At 34.4% G+C, this 13,370-nt stretch overlaps 1 protein-coding gene across 4 annotated transcripts in view; it reads left to right on the plus strand.

Moving 5' to 3' along the window:
* Positions 1–13,370, plus strand: part of LOC105391556 (solute carrier family 12 member 6) — a 355,094-nt gene that overhangs the window by 73,301 nt on the left and 268,423 nt on the right. The window lies entirely within an intron of this gene.

Consider the following 13,370-nt stretch of genomic DNA (forward strand, 5'->3'; position numbering starts at 1 on the left):
TATTATAGGTGACCGTAGATTTCAACAGAAAAATGTATGGCACTCTTCAGAAGTAATAAAGATGTATGTTCTAGTTTTTTTTTTTTTTTTGTTATAATACAAATGTAATAACAATAATTTATACGCACGTAAATAATGTAGGTAATTCGTATATACTCACATTAGATCGAGTGTTAAACGTACGTAAGTACAATAAACACGTTTAGATGGAATATTCTGCTTACATGAACGATTTTAATGCGATAGTACATACATGGTGAAATTTCATAAAGGAACCTGAACATTTTCAGTCATATTTCCATCACTTGAATTTTCTGTTGCATTTTCCCGCATGCACTGCGCTAAAGTAGGCAAAATTCACAAGATTTGAGACCGTTTTATGAGATTTTCTGACAAAAGGTTATTTATCGTATTTGAAAAAAAACTGAAATAAAATGTATTGACATTTTGTAAATTCAGATAACTAATAAGGTGATGTAGTACTTAACGGGAGAACTTCGGTGGGAGAATTTTCATAACTTTTCCAATGTAACTACTATACGTACATAAATAACTAGTCATAACTCTGGACAAAAGAAGAAGAAGAATCGTCAGTAATACCTGAATAGCCCTGCCGTGGTAACGAGAGCGAAAATGTCCCCTCGTATCTCCACGGGCACTTTGCATAATTGAACGGGAGAAACAACTTCTGTACTTTGAACAACGTTTATCTTTTATTCGAATTCCACGTGGGAAAAGGTTTTATTGCATTATATTTATGTAAGATTATAACCCTTAAAACTTGGCGGAAAAGGTAGGTACAATGTTATAGCGATGTATTATAGAGTTAATTCGATGTTTTATCTTGTAACATGGTGTACATAAATGATTTGTACTTGCCACCTAGCTAGTTGGAACCTGCGTGTCTTTGGTGTGAAGCGGGCGCGTTACCTGTCCAGCTATCGCCGATAGGTTTAATTATAATATAGATAATATCTTCTTAGGTAAGTTTTATTATTCATCCCAGAATTTAAAAAAAAAACTCATCGTCATATTATGCAAACTGACAAGTTTATATATTACAATATACATTTGACTCATTTTAAAAGAGCAAAATAGTAATCGCTAATCCGAGCCGTTAACTTGCTTTTTATCTTTCAAATCGTTCAATTTCCTTGAAGCATAAAGTCCAGAGCTTGTATTAAGTCAACCAATAACCTTCCAAGATGGTGCTTGAATGATTCATGAGCGTTTCTAACTGTATGAGACACCTCAATCGTTGTACTTTGTCATACGCTTTTAATGATTTCGTCTTAAGGGTTGGTTTTGCTTGGATGTTGAAGGATATACAGTCTTGAGCTAGTGGTAGAAAACCAAGCTTTCGTATTAAAGCTCTAAAATTTTTTTATTCCTAAAGTACCTATATTATTTTGTTTATATATATTTTTCCTCGGCGGTTTTCTGTGAGATTACCGACAAATATTACTATAGCTTATCGTAGTGGCCGTATTTATAAATAAATAAAATAAAAATCAAATAAATACATTCATTAAGGGGTTTACAGCCTTTTATACTCAATCCATTTGTTTGAAAAATAATCTTGGTACCTAACAAGATTTTCCAATTACTTTTTCTTATTTACAGAAGTATCCACTACAAGCGTGGAATCACTTATTCCAAATGGAACAATAATATAATTAATACTAAGGACAGTGAGGCTATTACTTTCCTTTCCTTAATCTTTGTTATAAGGAATTCTCGGAATCCTTTAAACACGCTTCGATTACGTATAGCTACGGATATATATGTAAGTAAGTATAATAGTTTAACTGAAATAACAAGCAAAATTACGTTATTCTAGGAACACCTTTTCAAATTAATGTTCGGTAGATTTGAAGGATTTAGATTTGAATTAGATTTGAATTTGTTAGGTAGGTTTATCTGAAGTTGCATTGTATATCGGCATGATTCCGTCAGCCTGTGGGGAATCCATTGGTCGCGTTTTTTAGTAATAAGTATAATTTACTACAGTCAAACTATAAAGTCCTGATATCAAAGAGTGCGATTTTGCTAAGACTTTTTATGATCATCAGTTACTTACTTACTTTTACATACATTTTAAAAATAAAATATGGATTGATTATGGATTTTAACAGATAGTCCTTTAATAAATATCTATAACAGATCGATTAAATACGATCTTAAACGATTAGTTAGGATCCACTTCCGTTTTCACGACTTTGTAGTTGGACTGTAATTAACAATAAGTATTTAGAATTTTAAGTTCTCATTTTGAGTGAATGTTTTTTATAATGTTCTTATGAGAAATAAAGTACCTTAAACCTTAAACCTTAGATCGACAATTTGACACGCTTTATAAATCGTTCGATAATTGAAAAGATTTTTATTATTTTGTAATACTGTTGCTGATATCTTGAACTCTGAGTGGGATTGGTGCTTATAAAATGGCTGCCAACTTAGAGCATTATTAATAAATAACTTTTTACTGACTAATCTCATTTCAAAAACGTTTATGTTGAATGTAAGGATATATTATTAGGCTTCTTCCATATTTTTTTCATTAAGATTTGTTATGTTTTCGGTTAATAAGTCTCTAAGTTGATACCAATTATCACCGGTTGCTTACGCCCAAAAAGTTACAAAATACAGGGGCCTGAGATAGGATTTAACTCAAATATTTTATTCAGTATTTTAGAGCAATCGCCTAAATTATCATGGGATATATCGTCTTATATCGTGTCTGTAAAACTTGAGAAAGCTCCCATGCTGTATTGATTGATAGTTCGCTTCAAAAGTTTCTGCGCTTTACTGTAGGTATGAGCTAAGCTGCTAAACATTCATAGCCGATTAAAACTTTTCATTCTGTCGTTAAATATTTTTCCTGAAAATTTATAATGCATAGAAAAGCTATATAAATAGGATTATATTTGTTAAAATTTTACTGAAGTGCACAGTGGGTATTTTCATATAAATGTTCATGAATTATACCTGTAAGTATTTTTAAAATCTTTTCTTGAGTAAAAAAATATGAAATTTTCTTCACTAAGTAAGTTAAGCTTGTCCGTTACTCGTCTACGCTACGCCGTGAAATATTTGAGCATTTTTTTGCTTAAATCTCACTAAGTCGTTTGTTGAATATTCATGAGTTAATATAGGTACTTACTGGAATACTTAGGGTGCAGAGTACCTGCTTATTAACCCGTGAATGTGCAAGTAATAATTTATGCATATTGAGGCAGCGAAGGGCGTATTGAGTGTGACAGAATATTATGATATTACCAGATACCTATTGGTGGTGGCGTGGCGTAGATGTAGGTGTAGGAATATTGTGATCATGAAATCCAGTGTGGTGGAGGGATACTGCTATTTGATTACTGTTCAATTGTAAATAAAATAAAGAATAAAATACTTAGTTTCTGATGGTTTCTATTTCTGAAATTCATCGACTAGTTCATGAGGTAAATGGCCGTCGATGTAATGACAAATTATGCAAATTATAAAAACACATAATGGTTTGGCATAAATCTTTAAAGTTAAATTACTGAAATAAATTGCTTTAATGTAAAAATTTACTTTTCTTAAAATATAATTAATTATGTCAATAAGGTTACAATGGATTTAACCTTTCCCGTTTTTGCTGATTGATCCACCAATTTAAATGAGGAGTAAAAAATTGGATTGGATTCGAGTCACGCATCAGTAGTAATCCTGCGGGCGCTGTATTCGTAATGAAATGAAAATGGATATTAAATAGGTGCTCAGAATCAGGAGCTGAATAAATCGGGGATTTCGTGATCGGATTTGGAGCCTTGGCATGGAAATAATTTCTGTGGCTATTTTGCTTTCCGAAAATTATAACTTCGTTGGAATGATTTAAGCAAAAAAGTACAGAGTTGTTGGAACATTTTTTGTAATTCTAAGTACGTAGGCTAGGCTGTTTAGAATGGGACCTTTGTACATATTTCCTTATTTTGAGCTCAGCCAGCGTAGCTCCCGAATAAACTGGAGCAGCAAGTCTCGGTGTTTAGTGATATGTAAATGTTAATTCAGGCGGTGGCTAACAGTTTGCCTACTGGGAAAAACAGCCTAAGCAACGTTTTTCTTCGCAGCACTGGTTGTAATTAGTTCAGAAAGAATCGTATCAATCAGGAGGCAATCCCTGGAGCTCAGTAAAATGTTTATATTGGCACTAAACACTAATTTAGTGCTCCACATTAGTGAGAACTACGCACTAAACTCTGTTGCGAGGTGGTGCCCTTAATTTTGTTTACTAAAGGTACAATAGAGACTACACTTTGTACCGTTAGTAGTAAGTGTTAAATTTGAACTGAAATTGTTGTTTGGAAGCTCCATGGGCTATGAATAGATTATCTTCGTTTGTTTTGTTAATTAAAAACAAATATTAGATTTGAGATGAGTGTAAAATCAAATTAATTCAACAAAAAGATCTGTTTTTAAGTAAGTAATACCAAAGTATACGGATACTGCAAGCGGTCGCGGACAAAACTGGGGTTAGATTTTTTATTTTTATGATTTTTATCTAACAGATAACATGTCTGTATTGTGAAGAAGTAGTTTAATAAGATTATGACATTAATTATTTATCATGCCGTCACCTTAATAAAAAGAAATACTGGGCCAAAAGCTACATAACTTCTCACTCTACCGAGGTAAGCCAATCTCATCACTAACAAACCCATTACCTAATCCCATTTCTACGGCGCTGTATGTTGTAGCAAAATAAACTCTATTGTATAAGTAACTGAGGTTAGAGCTGGATGGGACTTGGATACAATGCTTACATGGATGTGAAAATGTCTTCACGTACTAAGATTTATCGCTGTCTGATGACACGGGGTGACGGGGAACACCCCTATTACCCACATATTTAGCTAAAGTTGGGGTTGGGTAAGTCAATCACTCATAATACACCTAGCACCTAATACCTAATTGTATATTTAGTGATATGCGTTTAGGAATTTATGTTAGTTTAAGTACCACCTATGAAACGATACGTATGTTAAACGGTGAAAAAAAAACATCGGGAGTATACCAGAACATCTATATTATAGATGTGTACCCTAACAAGTGCATTGTACTCATTAAATAACAATATAGGTTGTTGCAAAATTAGTATAGTAAGGTAAGCCGAAGTGGATGGACTCGGCTTATAATTCTGAACAACTTCTGTTTTATGATTGTAGGAAATTATTTGAAAAACCTCATTCACGTATAAAAAGTAACTGAGATTTCCCAACTTTAGTTAGATTTGGTTAGACCCCTAAGTGACTCTTTTTGGCTAACTGATCTTATATTTTTAAAAGTTATCCTGTATAACGTGTGTTATTACATTAGTTATGGGCGACTAAGTAAAAATATTAAATCAATATACCTAGTCATTTCAGTAACAGATGGATATTGAACTATTTCTGTTCGAAGGAGATTAATGAGAAGCAATTTCTCATTAATTGTTTCCGTTAATTGGTATATATATATTCATATTTTTCTTTGGTAGTTATTTATTGAATGAAGGGTTATAGAACAAAGGAAATAATAAATAAATACTCGTATTATGGTGAGATACATTCGGAAATTCAGTATAACATTCAATACTAAGGCCTTATACTGAAAGAAAGCTGGAAACTTATAAGTGCTTACTTTACTATGAATATTTTGGCCGCTGCCGCTGGTTCAGCTAACCATGGAAAAGTAAGCGCTTATAAGTTTCCAGCATTCTTTCTGTATACGGACTAATTTACCTACTTACCACTATTGCAACACCTAGTATCCTTCAGCCTAACCGTTACTGGCGAACAATGCAATTTCCTAGTAAATTCACCCAGCCTCTTCATATATTGTATCTAACCCCGTCCATCCCAAGTAAATAACACGTCGGCGTCGCTCGATCGACATTTTTAATTGCTTCAGCAGAGAAAATGTCCGTGATTAGGTTGAAAAACATTGAAAAAATATTATGCAATTAATTTTATAGAGGTAAGATAGTAAAGGAAAAGGATAATTTTCCTTTCATCCGCTGCGTAGGTAAGGTACATCAAACTGTTTTTCAGGAGGTGTATAAATAAAATTGTTAACCTCAGTTGGTTCAATATAAATGGGGCTGCAAAAGTAAGTGATAATTTTAAAATTGCAACAAGTTTAATATAAAAAATCAGAATGACAACTTGTTTCACCCCCTCTCTTTTATTATTTGCTTGCATCAACTAACTATATCCTAACTAATATTATAAATGCGAAAGTAACTGTGTCTGTCTGTCTGTCTGTCTGTTACTCTTTCACGCCAAAACCACTGAATGGATTTGAATGAAAATTGGTATACATATGGTCTAGACCCTGGGAAAGAACATAGGCTACTTTTTATCCCGGAATTCCAACGGGAAAACTTTTTAAGGCGAAGCGAAGCGCGCGGGAACAGCTAGTAGTTTATATTTTTGCAGGTTAGTGTAGTATGTTTATCTCTGTGCTGCTACTAATTAGACTGCCCACAGCTTCGCCCGTGTTAATTGTACTTAATCTAAAAATATGAAATTCCCAGTTGCAGAAAGCTTCATTAAAATATCACTTTTGCTAAAGTGTCATTACGACGAATGATTCCATTATTTTAAAGTTGTTGCACAAAACTTTTTTAGACATAGAAAATTCTCCTTTAAGTAATGACCAGTTAAAAATATCTACTCTGTGCTCATTAGGAAATGAATGAACTAAGGAGTAGAAGTGAGTGAAGGAATGCGTTTTGATCATGCAAAAATCAATAAAGTTTGGCATAAAATTACAATAATCAAAGAAATTCTACATTATTCTGAGATTTGATTCACCTATAACAAAACGCAAAATGAAATGTCAACAAATAAAAATAAACAAACAATACCACCGCATCGTTTTTCTTTATAATTACAATTTTGTGTTACCTACTTAACTACATAACTGCAAAATTATGCTGATACTGGAAGATAAACAAGTGAAAAATGCAGGTGTGACCTGAAATAAACTGCGGAAGAAAACGCGTTATTCGTTACTGTTTTAACTGGTAGGTTAGATGCTGCTACGACCAGAGTCTCTGGAAGACCAGTGCCTTACGTATTGAAGAAGTACAGGAAAGCCGCTTTGTGGATATGCAGACGCAGGCTGGGCAGGTTTCATCAGAGAGCCAGAGGTGCAGGCACTAACAACCCGCAGAGAATTGAATAGATAACTTTTATTCAACAATCATAGTTATAAATATGAATTACCTACTATTGTAGTAATATTAAACATTAAAAATACAATTTTTAAATACTGTTTTTTATTTATAAAGAGATAACACTGCATAGATAGATTGCGAAATTTTGGTAATGAGTACTTGTGTATTGGTTCCGATTCAAGCACATACATGTTTTCCTCTGCTATAATAACGATTACAATTCTGTTTAAGACACTACACTGATTGAAATAGTTTCAAATACCTACATAAATTATTATAAGAAAATAATTTTAAAATTGGTTATAATGGATGCTTTTTGGCTCATTAGATTTGAAGTATATTTGAAGGGACCAAACGTCAAAATAAAGTCACTTTAGTGGCTAATGTGGCTTTGTGCAACGCAAAAGTGAAGAATAAACGACATTGACATTTCATTAGGGTAAATTTGACATTTCATTAGATAAATTTAAAAGTCTCATAAAACGTCACATTAAAGTGCTTTTCTGCAACGACTTAATTGGACTTTAAGGTTTAATGATGTTTTTAAAACTTAAAGGACGTTTCTGCAACTGGGTGTGAATGACTGACTGAGAAACAACACACAACCGGAACTACCGCTACAGAATCTGTATCCTCCTGAAGAGCCCCCCTCTTGTAGTTATAGAAGTTTTGGCGGTATGTCACTCAAGGATCAAGGATCAAGGATCAAGAAGGCTTCCTTGCACCAGGCTGCACCCCATAATAATTAATGGTGACCTCTTAATATGTACATTTTGTATCTTTGGATTCTATTAAAACCTAGACAAATATAGACAGTGTAGTAGGTATACATACTATACATACACATGCTCCTTTTGAACCTGGCCCGCTTCCAGTTATGTTTTGCAAACTTTCCAATATTGCAAGTCACTGTATACAATAATAATATGTATAGTATACACTGTATACCTACTACCTACCTAAATATCTAAAGTTTTAGCCTAGATCCTAATACAGAGTGTTGAAATAGTGACTCGATCAGGTCGTCATTTCAACTTTTGAATTATAATCCATAAATAAGTACTACAGTAAAAATTCACGTTAACATATTTATGTTTCTATGAAAAGCGAAATTAAGCCAATTTTCAGAACAATACCAGCAATACCTAAATATAATGCTATCGGAACTGGCTATCGTAGTTTCGATTCCCGAAACTAACGACATAATAGAGTCAAGCAATGTTAACTTTGCAACGAGAAAAATTATTACCTACCCAGATGTACATTTCAAGTGCACTACTTGGTCCCTGCTTCAAATACCTATACTTACCTATGCACTTATTACAATTTACAACAGTGCAGTTAAACACTTTTTTTTCACTAAGAAAGTGTATTTTCCAAATTCAAATTCAAATTAAAATTCAAATGGTTTAATGAAAACCTTAGTACATCAAAACATACGTACGTATCACTATTAGCTTACTTTTGACGTGGTGCTCAAAAACAACAAGTAACAATAAATATTATCAATTTTGGAGCACTGTAAGTAGGTACATGTTTTAACACCAGTCGGAAAAAGAAATGTGTTATAAGTTTAACATGTCGGTGAATTTGTATACAGTGTGTGTGTATCTGTCTGTGGTACCGTATCTCGTAAACCACTAAACCGATTTTCGTTCGGTTTTCCGTTAAACATTTTTGCTACTTTTACTATAATGTCGGGGGTTTTAATCTTTTTAACGTTGGTAAGGTTAGTTGTCTCAATTAATGAGTATCAGTCCAATCCACACACACACACACACACACACACACACACACACACACACACACACACAAATACACACTGTGATGCACACGTGGGCAACCTCGATAGAGGCTGGATCTCGATCAAGGGGGCGCCCCTGACCCTCTCAAAATACACACAGACTATGTCACTTCTAGGTGAATCTATTAATTATTCCGAGGTTCAAGAGTAGCCAGTAGCCGCTATGATTTTTCATTATCAATGTCTGGGTCGTTTATTGTTGGGTTTGCTGCCTACTGTAGATTCGTTCCAAGGATTCGGATTAACTTTCGATACTTATTCGAACGTCTGCAAGTGAAATGCTTGATCAATCTGCTCAATATCAATAGACAGAAATTTTCTTTCTTCAGCTAGTAACATTTACTAATAATTTGCACAAAGTTAAAAGCATTTTCACGAGAGACACATCAGCGTTATCTAATTACCCAAGTTTCCGGGAAAAACTAGGATTTTCCCGTAGAAAAGATTTGCGTATAAGCGACCGTAGTTGATTGTAACTTGTGTGTGGGTTCCGGTTGCTCTTTCGGCAGCAGTCGTAAAGCCTAGAGGCCTAAGGCAGCTTGGAAACACCACTCACCCGACAACTTTCTCAGCATAAGCTTGTTTGTGTTGGGGTCCATCAACCCATCCTTCCTTGGAAGGAGACGTGATGTGTAAATAAGGATCATAAAATCCTCCTATGACATATAATACATAATGGATACCAAGTTTTTGCTACCATCACTAGGTATACTGTATACTACCCACCTACAACACACAAGTTAGCCTATGAAAGTTACAGAATTACCTACCCTGCTGCTTACTAACGGGACTGCCAGATGTGGAGGAAATCAGCCGAAATAGGCCGGATATTGCTCAGATTGCCAATACCTAGGTGCCTATGTAGGAGCCAGGTTGTAGGTGAATATGCAGACACTCAATCAATTTTGTAGCTTTGAAATGAGACAGCTTAGCAAGCCTTCCGGGAATTCAATATTGCACTAATCATTATAATTAGGTAACTGTACATACATTAAATATGCGTCCCTGGTCCCTACACACATATAAGTACTTTAATTTAATATTTGATTGCACTAATATCATAGAATAACGAGTACTACTCGTAGTACATATGTAATTGTTATTCTATGACTAATATATTATTTATAATAAGATAAGTAGGTAAGTACCAACATCTTTGTGTTCCTTCCTACACACACAACATACTGTATGTAGGTATCCATTTGTAGGTACTTACTTTAATTTACATTTTGAAAGTGAGAAAATAGTTTTGAAAATTACTAAAAACTTATACTTACCTAGGTACTGTGTGAGCATGTATTTTGTATCGTTGGTCTGAGTCGAACCTAACCGCTTTTTCGTTCCAAGTAGGTACTTAGGTACCTATAACGTACAAGTATCATAGGTAATACTTATGTATAATTTTCATTATTAAATAAACATCTACATATATGTATAAAGCCTGTAGCCAATACAAACTAAGCAGGTAATAAATACAAACTAAGCAGGTAATAAGTGTTAAGTATACGACATTAATCTTTAAATTGCCGCCTTTTTGTTCAGCATTTAAAACCCAAATATAAACTTATTTTTAAATAAAGCCAATCAAAAAACAGCCTTTTAAAAAAAGTTAATACTAAGTAAAGCGCCATCTGTTATAATTCGTTTGTACTGTTTCACATGCCGAAGATGCTAGTCTGCTACCCCTGTCTCCCGTAGGTGGCTTGGCTTTTAGTTAGCTTGTGAACGAATACCAAAGTAGGCCACTAGATGGCAGTAATAAGCTAAAATATTTCGTTCCGTCTGAAATATACAGATGGCGCCACGATCCATCGCAATGAATCTAGCTTAAAATGAGACAGAAGAGTTATTTTACTTCATCGATGAGAAAAGGTATGTAGGTATACGTAAACCAACCGTGAATTGTTAGTATAGGTATGTAGGTACCATTCAGATTTTTCAGTGTGTAACAGCAATTCACCTTCAATCTACACAGTCACACGTCTATTACCAACCTACTGAAATTCCACAAAGGCGTGATTAAAAAAAACGCCCTTATCAAGTTTTGAACCCCCACTTTAAAAATTACACAATTTTCAGGTTTTTTAAATTCTAAAAGTTTTTTAATGATTTAATTAATGAGAATAAGTTCCTTTACATTAAACTTCCTATCGAATTTCTCAGAAGTGACCCAATTGAGTATCTTAAGTAGGTATCGAAAGTATAATTTAACAGAAAGATAGGTTCTTACCTACTTAATTTAATTTGATCCGAATTTCGATTTACAAACGAAGCATTTAGAATGAAAGTTACATTTAGGTCAATGGATATTGGATACTCGTATTATTGAATGACAATTCGTACAAAGGATCCTGTTAGCTACAGTGATCAAGAATTAGCTATGAATATGTAAGTAAGTATTTTCCAATACCTAGGCGTTGAATTTAAACAAAACAAATATGTATGTATTTTAATATTTAAGTAGGTACTTATAATTTATCATAAAAAACAGCATTAGTAATTTGTTGTAAACTTGTAAGTATGTAGCTATAACAGATACTGTATATGTATATATAGGCGTTATATTTAAAAATATTACAGGAAAGAGAACCCTTAATGATGCCCTAACTTTCAGCTTTTTCAGCAACCACTGCAATGGTAGACTGGTAGTAGAGTATACTGACTTAATTTGGTGTCCGTAACTTATTATCGACAGTCATAAAAATATTTCGATTAACGTTAAGTGGACTGAACGATTGTGCGAATAGAGTTTATTGCGAAACAACATTTTGTCGCCAAACGCTGCTGCTGCTTCGACTAGTACCTACCTACTACCTACCTATATACTTTGATAAAAAAAAATATCAAAATCATGTACGCTAGGTAGATAAGGTAGGCCCGGGTCTCCTATTTACTCCGTAGGTCGCGTCAAGTGTCACCGCCGTAGGCCGCGTCACGATGCTCCCTACATATACGCGCCAACGTCGGCGTGTGAGGGAGACCGCATCAGTACATTTCTATAGTGAGCATCGTGACGCGACCTACGGCGTGACGCTGGACGCCAACGGCCTAAATAGGAGACCCGGGCCTTAGTATCTTAATGCTATACGCACACGTATGCCCAGTGCCCACCTACACAAACCAACCTAATTGGGTCCAATAAACTGTACGTCGCGTACAATATCCAATGCCTCATTTTAGTCCAACAATGGAGGCAACAAAGGCCCGGACGGTATCCCGGTCCAGTTAAAAAATAATGTATATACTAGTATATATAGGTATATACCTAGCGCTCATTGTCGAGCGAAGCGGGTCGATCGAGCCTGCCCGGGCCCAGACTTAGCTCGGGACCTAGCCTACGCCCTGAACTCTGTTACACACAGAATAGGAGCCTTTTTTGCACTAAAATTAAACGAGGGTATTGGGGATCTAGATATTGTGTTTTGTTTTCCTAATAGGCGTTATGTGTTGGCTGATAGTATCCATCTTTTAACTTCGCCTTTCCATTAAATATAAAACTACGGTCATTTGTCAAATGAGCTGAATTTAGACAACGAATACAAGATCATATATTATAGGTCAGTACAGTATGTTGAAATTCATTGGTGCTTTCAGTGCAAAGCTATGGGTATTATTTCAGATTAGAGCTTTGAACAGCTAGAGTCGTTGCGCTTACGGCTTTCGTTTTCATCATCATCGCCAAAGGTGAAATAGAGTAATGTTTCTTAGATTGATGACTCATAAAATAATTTATTAATATGGATTCTAAAAGGATTCATACCGACATGATCAAAGAGATCAGATGTCTGAAAGTTGAGTTATACTTAAAGCATAATCTCATTTAATTCAACGCGACGAAAATATTCGTCTTCTCTGCAATCCGGCAAGTTTTCAGCGACGGTCGGAATCCTGGAACTAGTTGAGAGCTATGAATAAATTTCAGTATATTCGCTTTTAGACGATTTTCTTCCGCATCCAATATGGTTTTACAGTTAAGCCGATTTTGAATTTTACGTGCTATACTCTACTTAGAATAAAATAATATAATATGTATATCTGTGACGGTCGACTGGCGCAGTGGTTAGTGGCCCTGAGTGCTATGCCGAAGGTCCCGGCGGGTTCTATTCCCGGCTGGGGCAGATATTTGTTTAAAGACAGATATTTGTTCTCGGGTCTTGGGTGTTGATATTTATATTTAGTATCTAGGTATCTATCTATGTATTTGTGTAGATATATCAGCTGTCCGACACCCATAACATATATTCATATTCATATTCATATTCATTTATTCAGTTTAATACATCGTCATAAATATCATTATTATTAATTATAATATAATGAAGTACATAACTTAAATTAGGCATGTCACAAATCATATAAAAATAATGT

Source organism: Plutella xylostella, chromosome 5 (genome assembly GCF_932276165.1).
Source record: "Plutella xylostella chromosome 5, ilPluXylo3.1, whole genome shotgun sequence".
Classification (NCBI taxonomy): domain Eukaryota; kingdom Metazoa; phylum Arthropoda; class Insecta; order Lepidoptera; family Plutellidae; genus Plutella; species Plutella xylostella.